The sequence below is a fragment of the Dreissena polymorpha genome, chromosome 4 (genome assembly GCF_020536995.1).
Source record: "Dreissena polymorpha isolate Duluth1 chromosome 4, UMN_Dpol_1.0, whole genome shotgun sequence".
Classification (NCBI taxonomy): Eukaryota; Metazoa; Mollusca; class Bivalvia; order Myida; family Dreissenidae; genus Dreissena; species Dreissena polymorpha.
The window spans coordinates 50,977,721-50,987,904 of NC_068358.1; positions in this window are offsets into that span (position 1 = coordinate 50,977,721).

The window sequence follows — 10,184 nt, forward strand, 5'->3', positions numbered from 1 at the left end:
GCACAATTCCAATAGTTAGTATTATGCATTTCTGATTGAAATTAAACATTTCATTAGGAGTCATAGTAGAGTATTACAATATAAGGTATAAGAGATTTAATGAAGTTTATGTGTTACAGGCCTTTTATTTACAGAGGCAGACACAGCTGGTTATCAGTTTGACATATTCCGGATAAACAGCGATTGAGAAATTATGTGGAGAAGACAAGAGGTGAAACAATATGACAAAACCTGTGTTGCAATACGTATCAAATACACCCAATACAGTTTGAAAAGAACTGGAACACTTATAGTTCACATATCAAAAATGTTTTAGTTGTAAGCCATCTTAAATGCACAAAGCAGTCCAGAGCTACATGTGTATCCATACAAGCTGGTCATTGAAATGATAACATGTCAAGTTGCTAATTTGAAAAGTAATTTTAAAAATTACATGCATGGCATGTCATTCACCTCTCCTACCGTGCAGGAATAACTGTTTCTGAAAAGTAGGTTCTAGATGGAATAGAATATGGCATAAAAATATCAATTAAAATGGCTTCAATGAACTTAGAACATTTTAAATATCTATTCAAATATAAGTACCACTATATTGTTTTTAAAGTACATGTACTTCTAGCATCTTTACACACACAAAATCTACCAAAGAGATGGTTCAATTGGTAATTCTAAAACAAAATTTATTTTAAGTAAATTCTTATGTTGTTCTATGCTTTTGTGTTTTCTGTTTCCCTTCTTACACGTTCTGGCAAAAATAAGAAATGTTTATTTTTCTTGTTGTAATAATAATGGTCTCAAATAGTATTGTAGCATCAAACGAAACATTGTTGTTTTCTATTTCTCAACAATAAACAATTACAAAAAAAGCAAACTATTAACGAACTTTACTGATCATCACGATGCCCACCATTTTGTTGTAGACCGTCAAAAACATTAAAATTCGAAATGTACCAATACTGTTGTACAATAAATCCAGTAAATAATGTGCATACTATTTTCTTGGTAGGCATATATTCGACATATATGACAATATAGACAATGTAATAGAAAACTTCAGATATGGACAGAGGACGTAGATACAAGACATCCAGTAGATACTATGTAAGACCTTTTTTTAAGATTTTTGTCCTGCTAATTAAATGTTGTTTTTTTCCTGCACAGTTACATCATGTCCCAGTGTATTCTATGCTTTCTGAGCATTGTGATGTATTTACCTATAATAATCTATGTTTTTGTATTTCACCGTTTTCGTATAATCTTGAAGAATAATGGAATTACGTATATGAGAACGCTAATAAAAACAACATTAATCCTACATTTGTGATGATGTAAACTCTCACTATATATATATATATATATATATATATATATATATATATATATATATATATATATATATATATATATATATTTAGCATTTAACTGCTTTTGTTTAATCTTTAAAGAGTAACTTAATTACATAATTGCGAGAAACTTGTCTTCACAATCAAGATAGAAAACTCACACGTTTTGTACATCTTTAAAATTGCAAGATAAATGTATAGTAGTCTAGATACTAGATACTAATCTTGATTATGTCAGGAAAAATATGTTTTTACAACGACACGATTGTTATCTACCTACCTAACAACACTAGGCGAATTTGTCAATACAGTGTGATTATGTCTGATTGCTGTCTCAAATCTTTAACGTGGTCAGATTATATCCAATATGTAGGTTGATTTGTTTGTATATTGGTATATAAAATTGTAAATAATCGGTATTTGAAAATGATATTATGTTAAATTTTCGAACCAGAATAAAATTAATTTTTTTAGACCTCAATATTTATTCTAATATTAATACAGCTGCACACAGGAAAGATATATGCCAACACTTTTCATAAAAACATAAGTTCTTTTAGCATACATTCCCCACCATCCATAATGTTATTATGTTATAGATATTTTGTTTTCCTTTTCATAAAAACATAATTTATACTAAATACTGTATGTCCTTTTTGTTTTTTGCAGCAGAGAGGGTTTGTGTGTATATTTTTTGGTGTTGCAGACATGTTCGTCTGTGTTCTTTTCTTTTCGTTCCTTGTTTTCAATTCCTATTAACATGTTTTTATATCTTTCATAAGTGTATTGTTAAAGTTTTGTCTGTTTTATATGCCACTGACAATTTACCATATTCTATATTATGATCGAATACTGATACTATGTTTTGTAATCCTTTGTTATGACTGAACTATGCATTATTTCCTTTAACTGTCGGGGTTTGAATGATAGTAGAAAGAGATTTGATGTAATGAATTATTTAGAAAAGCTTAATGCTGATATCTATTGTTTACAAGATGTTCACTGGAATGCACAAATGGAGAAAAACATGTACTCACAATGGGGTGGGGATTGCTTCATTAGTTTTTGGGTCAACTAATTCGAGGGGTGTTGCCATATTATTCAAAAATAAATAACAAATTACAGTAAATTCAGTCGAAAAAGATGATTATGGAAATATGATAGCCCTTAATCTTAGTTTCTGTTCCAAACAGTTCACATTACTAAACTTATATGGCACAAATACAGACAACCCGTCCTTTTATAAACAAGTGTTTGATACAATTGATAAATTTGGCAATACAATGTATATTATATGTGGAGCCTTTAATTTAGTGCTTGACCCACTGTTGGGACTATATTAACTACAAACATTTAAATAGTAATAGGAAAGCTAGAGACTTGTTATTGGGGGAATTAGTTAAAAGGGAATTGAAGGACACATTTAGATATATAAACGGTAAGAAAAAAGGTTACACATGGAGACGTACTTACCCATTGCAACAGGGCCGTCTGGACCTTTTCCTTATTACAAATAATATGATTGAATATTTATTAAATGCTCAAATACAATGAAGCTACAGATCTGATCATTCTTTTATTGACATGGTTATAAGTTTCGAAAAAAATATTCACGGTAAAGGTTTATGGAAATTAATAACTCGTTACTATCCGATATTGAATTTTTGCCAGTAATTAATACTGTGATAGACGATATTAAACGGCAATATTGCATTCCTATATATAATTTAGACACATTAAACGAGATTGAAGACAGCCAAATACAGTTTGTCATAAATGATCAACTTTTCTTAGAAACACTTTTAATGGAGATTAGAGGCAAGAACATCTCTTATTCAAGTCGCCGAGCAAAATTAAGAAGAACACACGAAAGTATATTAATATCAAAAATTGAAATATTAGAGCAATCACTGACTGAAGAAAATAAGGAATTATTAATAACACTAAAAATGAACTAGAATCTATTAGACAAGAAACTATGAAGGGTTGCTTTATACGTTCCCGTTTAGACTGGATAGATAATGGAGAAAAACCTACTAAAATGTTTTGTAACTTGGAAAAACGTAATTTTCTTTCCAAAAATATATCTTGTATTCAGAAAGAAGATGGAACATTTATATACGAACCTGAAAATATTCTTAAGGAAGCAAACTGCTTATACAAAATTTTATATTCAGAACAACCCACAACCAGCCCTGATCTCAAAAATGAATTTAAAAAATGATGAATTGCACAAATTAACAAATTTAGAGGCGGACAAGTTAGAGGGTATTCTTTCCTCACAAGAGGTGTCAGTTACGCTTAAACACATGAAAAATGACAAAGGTCCAGGCTCCAATGGATTGTCTGCAAATTTCTTTAAAGTTTTTTGGAAAAAATTGGGGGTATTTGTGGTAAGAAGCATTAATTATTCATATAATATAGGGTCACGTTCAATAACTCAAAAGCAGGGAATTATAACTTGTATTTCAAAGGAGGGTAAGCCTAAACAATTTTTAAAAAATTGGAGACCAATTTGCTTGTTGAACACAGTTTATAAACTAGCATCAGGAACGATAGCTAACAGACTTAAGTCAACCTTAAACAAATTAGTAAACAATGACCAAACTGGTTTCATTAAAGGCAGGTACATGGGAGATAACACACGATTATCATATGATATTATGAGCTATACTGAGTGCAACCAAATCCCTAGCCTATTGTTGCTTATTGATTTCGAAAAAGCGTTAGATATTATATCATTCAGTTTTATAAAACAAGTGTTTGATTTTTTTAACTTTGGGCCAATGTTTAAGAATTGGATAGCGCTTTTTTAATAATATGGAAAATGCAGTCCAGTTGAATGGGTTTTTGTCAGACTTCTTTACAATAGGACGAGGTTGTCGTCAGGGAGACCCTATTTCAGCATATATATTTATCCTTTGTGCATAAATACTAGCTATTAAAATAAGAAAATGTAAGCAAATGAAGGGAATAACTATTGACAATGAAGAATATAAGATATCACAATTTGCTGATGTTACCTATTTATTAATGGACGGGTCGGAAGAAACCTTGAATATTGCATTACAATTGTTGCACTCCTCACAATATTCAGGCCTGAATGTTAATTTTGAAAAAACTCATGTTGTCTGGATAGGAGCCTTAAAATACAGCACACAATCCATAAAAACAAGATGAAAACTAGTGTGGGGATGTACCCAATTTAAATTATTAGGTTTAACTTTCTATGTTAATCTACCTAAAATGATTGAGCTAAATTATAATGAAACATTAGTTAAATTAGAAAATATCATTGCACATTGGAACAAAAGAGAGCTAACTCCCTTAGGTAGGATAACTGTTGTTAAGACCTTAATACCTCCAATATTTATTCACCTTTTTGTCTCTTTGCCACAACCCGGAGAGGCTATTTGTAAAGTTTAAAATGATAAAGTACTCAAATTTGTGTGGCAAGGGCCTTCAAAAATCAAAGCAAAAGTCATAACAAAAGATTTTGATGAAGGGGAACTCAAAATGGTGGACATAAATGAATTTATGAAAAGTTTAAAATTATCATGGATAAGAAAGGTTATTCAAGGCCAGAACAAATTTACATCCTTGGCTTGAAAGTTAATAGATTTTAATATACTATGTAATACAGGCAGTTTATACGCAATTTCAGCTGTTAAAAATATAACCAACGCTTTTTGGATAGATGTTTTAACAATATATTCTGACTTTGTTAAGAGTATTAATATTGACTCTGTTGATAAACTTGTAGATATGCCTTTGTTTTTAAAAACTGTTAATTTTCAACAATTAATACATTTTTTGGAAATATTGGTATATGAGTGCATTCGGTTTGTTAAAGATATAATTAAAGACAGTGGACAGATTTTGTCACTGCAAGAGCTACAACCAAAATGAATAAACCGGTAAACTTTTTACATTATGAAGGTACAAAAAAGGTTCTTTCCACATACATTGTCTCGGTGCAAAATGTAAAATTAAAAGATTATAAAGTACATTCATATCCCATTTTGTCGACCTATATAAAACCTATCATTTTGAATTCTTGTAATAAGTTACTATACAATATGTTAAAAGAGAACTCTGAAATCCCAACATGCCAAACAAAATGGAATGAATACTTTGCAGATGATTCCATACAATGGAAAACTGTCCATGGACAAGTGTTTATAAAAACGAATAATACATATATTCAATGGTTACAAACTAGAATTATCCACAGAATATTGGGAACAAACTCACTCCTTTTTAAAATGGGCTTGTCCGATAGTAAAACATGCATTTTTTGCAAAATGTCAGAAGAATCAATTACCCATTTATTCTGGGATTGTAACACAGTAAAATACTTATTAAAGATATCTCGGATAGCTTAAAAAAACGCAAATATACATATAGTAATAAACAGCTTAATGTTCCTTCTTGGTAATACAAACGTAAATGACAACTGCTTTATTCTTTTCATGGAAGTTAAAAAGTACATTTTTGAATGCAAAAGGAAAGAAGTATTTCCAAATTTTCAGGGATTTAAGGCTAGCCTAAAATTATCTTTAAATATATATGCAAACACACCAAATGAATCAAATAAAGAAATTTGTTGGATAGTTATAAGATTAATATGTAATTTATAAATGCATGAATAACAAAAATAACTGTTATTTACTCGCATTATATATGAAACTTGCAAAATGTGTTTTCTTAATCAAGTGTCATTATGTTGTTTGCATATTGATCATACAGTTTATATTGATTGTGTTGTAAACTGCACGCTAAGTGTAAAATCAAACATTGTTAAAAAGGTCCATTTTTAATGACGCTAGCAAATGTACTAGGTTGTTATCGTTTTGAACACTGTAACCATAGTAGTTGTAAATCTGACTCTTTTCTTGTGTTACTACGTTGTTTGCATATTGATCATAACGTTTATATCGATTGTGTTGTAAACTGCACTATAAGTGTAAAATCAAACTTTGTTAAAAAGGTCCATTTTTAATGACACTAGCAAATGTACTAGGTTTTATCTCTTTGAACACTGTAGCCATAGTTGTTGTAAATCTGATCCTTTTCTTGTTTAAGAATCACTTAATATTATTGTGCTATACATAAATAATTATTTAAGTAAAGTAAAAAAGGTAAAAAGGTTGAAGGAAGTATGATCCTAATTCAGCTTGAGTAATGATTGTATTAATATAGCGAAAACACATCACATATGTAATTTAAGTATATGAACGAACATGCCTTTGTAAATTGTGTGTATATGTATATATTATGAATTAATAAAAGCATTTAAACAGTAAAAAAAAAATCTTGGTAGGCAATGCAATCAATTTCGTACCATATTCAAATATTCCAGCACCATATGCAAATATTGATGCACCATGAACTTTTTCCCCACATTTTTCGCGAGTCAATACGACACATGCATATCAATTTAGGGGCGTTAAATTCTAATCAAACACCTTTTTAGTGCATTACAACCCAAAGCGCTGGACCAAATTAATTATTCAAATATGCTAATTTCTGACATTTGCAATTTGTATGCAAATTTCTGGCAATATACGAATAATGGGAATTCTCAGAAGTGACCATTTTTTATAGCAATTAGCAGAAGTAAGATTTATACCTTTTAGCAGAAGTAAGATTTATAGCAATTTGCAGAAATTAAGAGCTATGTGAGTCACCCCTCACCAAAGAGATGGCCTACACCTAGTATTTATCAGAAGCGTGTGACCAGCAATAAGATTACAGAAGTATCCATTACTCCCAACTTGAACATAATTAAATGGCAAAAATAGGCTTGTTAAAAAAATGCAACAGTAGTAAGATCGAATCGTTTTTAAGAATGTCAAGGCTTATTATCAAAGCAAGTGGCAGAGGTAAGGGATTAATCCCTGATTAACGACACACTTTCGGTATTCAATCAACTGAGTTATCTATCCCTGTCCAGTTTAGTAAAGGAATTTGTATTCAAGTGAAAAGGCAAAATTCCTTACTCATTTTAAGGAGAGCAAATCACAATTCATTTAAATATAACAAATATTGCGCTTCAGCTTATTTCAACACAGATCACGAGCACATTTAAGAACTGAACTGTTCAATTCAATTAACGATTTCCAATAACTTAAATGACTAAAACACAAAAGTATGCACTCCATTAAAAATACTTATCAGTGAGTCTTTGTTAAGCTTATTAAAAACTGTAAGCCATTTGTGCTTGGTACACGAGTTGACATAGACAGAATACTTACAAAAATAAGAGTTAAGCCTTTTAAATAAACAATTTTGAAAAATGGTTGTTTGAAGAAGGTACCTTCATATACTGTTTATGTTAAATAAACAAGTTTGAAACTTTTTTACAGAGTATTACAAGAACTTCTTTTCTAACAGGAAAAATACTTCATTATTAAATAAACGAGTAAGAATATGTATTTGTTCTACATTACAATGTCATCGTTATGACAATAGGATGTCATTACATGCAAAAGTATATGTATTTGGAAAGTTAATATACATTACTGTAGATTAAAACTAGTAGAAATGACTAAATATCATTCTGGAATATGACCCCTAATTTGTTCTCCAAAAAACTAATCTCCGCAAATATTTGATGCAGAATAACCCGCACTTGATTGTGTTCGAAGACTTAATGGGGTTTTGTACGACTTCGAACATATTTCACATGTTATATTTTTTCATCAGAATGTGTACTTTAAAGTTGTTGAAAAGCGTATCTTGACGGAAAAGGTTTCGCCCACAGTTTACACGAAAACTTCGATGCCTTGCCCAGGTGAAGCTCATTCTCATGCTTGGTTTGCCAATATGTTGTAGTGAACACCTTCCCTCACGGACAACAAACTTTTGGACTATCGGTGTGGAAACGGTTGTGACACCGCAGTGAGTGTTTATAATTGAATATTTCTCCGCACCCTGGACAATCGCACACGTAGGTGGATCCACTATGAAGCTTCATGTGCCGCTTTAAAGAATATGCGCTCGATAAAGCAACACTGCACACTTCGCATTCAATGTGATCTCCGTTGGACGATGACATCTGTAATAAAACATGAAATAGTTTACATAATATGCTTAAAGGCACACCAATTTCGAAAATGACTTTGTAAGACTGCTTTGATTATACAATGACTTCCACTATATTTGTCCATGATCAATAAGTACTAAGAATGTGTCTTAACTGTGTGAAGCATTATAGTTTTGAAAACTTTGCACGATATGGATTTATATTGTTTTATTGTAAGGTTTAACCCATTTCACGGCAACATAGAGGGGACATGGGCATTTTGTTCGTACCCACATTTTTTTCGGTCCCATTTTTTTTGTTCCCAAATATTTTTTCGTACCCAAATTTGTTTTCATACCCAAATTTTTTTCGCAAAATTTTTGTACCAAATTTTTTTCCCTACCAACATACACAATTGTGGTGATTGTGGTGATGTAGATAAACTTAACTTGATGCTTTTATATCCATCCTCTCAAAAGCATCGTCACACCAGTACTGTCAGAACTTTGATTTAATTACTCGTTCGTTGGGTGAACCATGACCCCAAAGACAGGGCCTGCTTATTTGATACGGTAATCCACGAGTTTGATCTATTGAGACTTGATGCAAATTGTAAAAAGAACCGGATGATGACATGCCAGTATGTTAAAGGGCGGGATACTGTGTTACATTCATTGAACATAGTACTCCTTACTTAAAACGTTTACGGTTACCCACTAAGATGGCAGAAATGACGTTATAGTTGTAATGTGACAAAACAAAGCATTGATCGCGCTGCGTGTTTGCATACATCACGAAAGAGAATCGATGGACCCGATGGACTGAACTTGTAGTAACGGTTTTAACGTATTTCGGCCTCACACGTGTTTTTATCCGAACGATAAATGGGGGCGTAGTCTATAGCGATTACACAAACTTCGTTGGGTACAATCTTGTTACCAACGTGTTGGGGTACCTTATTCCCATATGCAAAGAACGTACCCGAAGATTTGATTATTAAAGACGTCTGTGCAATGTTATCTGAACCAAAAATAGGAAAGATTTGTTATGTGGCTTCTGTAAACGCAATAAAGATAATAATTGTTTTTAATGAACATTCAATACTGCTCCAGAAGCTGGAGTTTCACTTCTTTATATTATAGTGACTTTTCCCTTCAGGTAGTACATTATATCTGACAAGTGCTCGGAAAACCGTTCGTGTCTGCATTGCCGATGGCAGGTACCTTTGCATCGTGATAAGAAGCACGAATAGTAAGCAACCTATTTTAAAACTTTATTTGATCTATATCGCGGTAGAAACATGGAACGTTATCGAATGACGACTTCATGACATTCGATTTGAATACCCGCACCTGAACCATGATGAAATCGATGTAATTTTTAGTAACAAAGTTATTACACTACATTTTAGAAAGAAAATACGCTGTTCATGTATGAAGGGAAAAACGAGGCCGCGTATTTCACAAAGATTGCCTATGTTCTTGACTTTGACAGTGGGAGTTGTGTCCCACTTCCACCAATGCCTATCCGACTGTCTCACAACCAAGCAGTTCGCGTTCTTATCCTCCCTGGTATTTATCCCTGAATTATGTGCGGGTCATTATGTAACAAGTGTATAAAATAAAAAATTATTATGTACGATAAAAAGACTTTACAGAATGTCGGCATCGATTACTGTACGTTTTATTTTAGCAAATGCTCTCGAGAATACAAGATTAATGTTGAATGCAGCTAAGTTTATTTCGTGAGGCTTAGAAAACCTAAACCACGAGCCTTTGCTATAGGTGCGTGGTTTTGTGATAAGCAAATAAAAT